Consider the following 2,500-nt stretch of genomic DNA (forward strand, 5'->3'; position numbering starts at 1 on the left):
AACCATTTCGTAGATATCTGTATAGCATTGAGCAAAGAACAAAACAATTTGGTTTTGTCGAGTTAAGAAAAACAAGTCGCGTAAGGCGAAATTACTACATTTAGTCAAGCTGTGGAACTCACAGAATGAAACTGAACGCACTGCATTTTTGTTCACAATGACCGTAGTCCGCCGCTAGTGCAAAAGTAGTGAAAGTGACGAGCCTGTTTAGCGCGGTTGCGCTGTACTTGCTGCATAGCACGCTTTACTGTACCTCTCTTCGTTTTAACTTTCTGAGCGTGTTTTTAATCCAAACATATCATATCTATATGTTTTTGGAATCAGGAACCGACAAGGAATAAGATGAAATTGTTTTTAAAACGATTTCGGAAATTTAATTTTAATCATAATGTTTATATGTTTAATTTTCAGAGCTTGTTTTTAAACCGAAAATAACATATGTATATGCTTTTGAAATCAGAACATGATGAAGAATAAAATCACAGTAATTTTGGATCGTTTTATATAAAAAAAAAATTGTTAATTACAATTTTCAGATTTTGAATGACCAAAGTCATTAATTAATTTTAAACCTCCATGCTGAAATGCAATACCGAAGTCTGGCCTTCGTCGCAGATTGCTCGGCCAAAATTGCAATCAATTTGATTGAAAAATGAAGGTGTGACAGTGCCGCTTTAACTTTTACAAACAGCCGGATATGACGTCATAAAATACATTTATCGAAAACATGAAAAACACATAATATGGGGATATCATACCCAGGAACTCTCATGAAACATTTCATAAAGATCGGTCTAGTAGTTTACTCTGAATCGCTCTACACACACACACACACACACACACGCACAGACAGACACACACACACACATACACACACAGACACACACACACACACACACAGACACATACACACACACACACACACACACACACACACACACACACACACACACACATGCACCATGACCCTCATCTCGATTCCCCCTCTATATTAAAACATTTAGTCAAAACTTGACTAAATGTAAAAATGGAATAATTTTAAAAAACCGCACATTTTCATGACAGGGTTGATTTGCATTTCTTTCTTTCTCACGAATTCATGTAGAGAGAACAAGTCGCGTAAGGCGAAATTACTACATTTAGTCAAGCTGTGGAACTCACAGAATAAAACTGAACGCACTGAATTTGTTCACAATGACCGTAGTCCGCTTCCTCCGAAAACGGCGTATGGCTGCCTAAATGGCGGGGTAAAAAACGGTCATACACGTAAAATTCCACTCGTGCAAAAAGCACGAGTTTCTGTACCTCTCTTCGTTTTAACTTTCTGAGCGTGTTTTTAATCCAAACATATCATATCTATATGGGTTTTTATAATCAGGAACTGACAAGGAATAAAATGACATTGTTTTTAAATCGATATCGGACATTTGATTTTGATCATAATTTTTATATTTTTAATTTTGAGAGCTTGTTTTTAATCCGAATATAACATATTTATATGTTTTTGGAATCAGAAAATAATGACAAATAAGATGAACGTAGATTTATATCGTTTTATAAAAAAAAAATTACAATTTTCTGATTTTTAATGACCAAAGTCATTGATTAATTTGTGGGCCACCAAGCTGAAATGCAATACCAAATTCCGGCCTTTGTCGAAGATTGCTTGGCCAAAATTTCAATCAAATTGATTGAAAAGTAAGGGTGTGACAGTGCCGCCTCAACTTGTACAAAAAAGCCGGATATGACGTCATCAAAGACATTTATCAAAACACAGAAGAAAAAAGGTCCGGGGATATTATACACAGGAACTCTCATGTCACATTTCATAAAGATCGATCAATTAGTTTACTCTCAATCGCTCTACACACACACACACGCACAGACACACACACAGACACACATGCACCACGACCCTCGTCTCGATTCCCCCTCTATGTTAAAACATTTAGTCAAAACTTGACTAAATGTAAAAAGCAGTCTGGTTACATCACGTTTAAAACAACAAACATGTAAACAAAGATTGTTAGTACACATACACATGTATTTTGCAAAGTTCTGAAGCATCAAACAAACCAATTTAAATGTATTTACGTCAAGTTGAAACAAAGTGAATACATACTGCAAAATGTTCACGAAGAATAGTTCGTCACAGAGCGTCCTGTTTCAGAAATTGTATGAGTTAAATAACAACACCATTGCATTGTTCGCTACAGCTGTTGCATGTTCTTACTTACCTCAGTAAGCTTCTGGATCAGACAAGAAGAAAGGCAAAAGGTCAACCAAGCCGTTGCAGGTTTTTTTGTTAATTGTTTAACACGTAGTCAATATTTCACGCAAACACACACACACACACACACACACACACACACATACACACACACACAAACACACACACATACACACACACACACACACGTACGCACACGCACAAACACACACCCACCCACCCACTCTCTCTCTCTCTCTCTCTCTCTCTCTCTCTCTCTCTCTCTCTCTC

The sequence above is a fragment of the Littorina saxatilis genome, linkage group LG8 (assembly GCF_037325665.1).
Source record: "Littorina saxatilis isolate snail1 linkage group LG8, US_GU_Lsax_2.0, whole genome shotgun sequence".
Classification (NCBI taxonomy): domain Eukaryota; kingdom Metazoa; phylum Mollusca; class Gastropoda; order Littorinimorpha; family Littorinidae; genus Littorina; species Littorina saxatilis.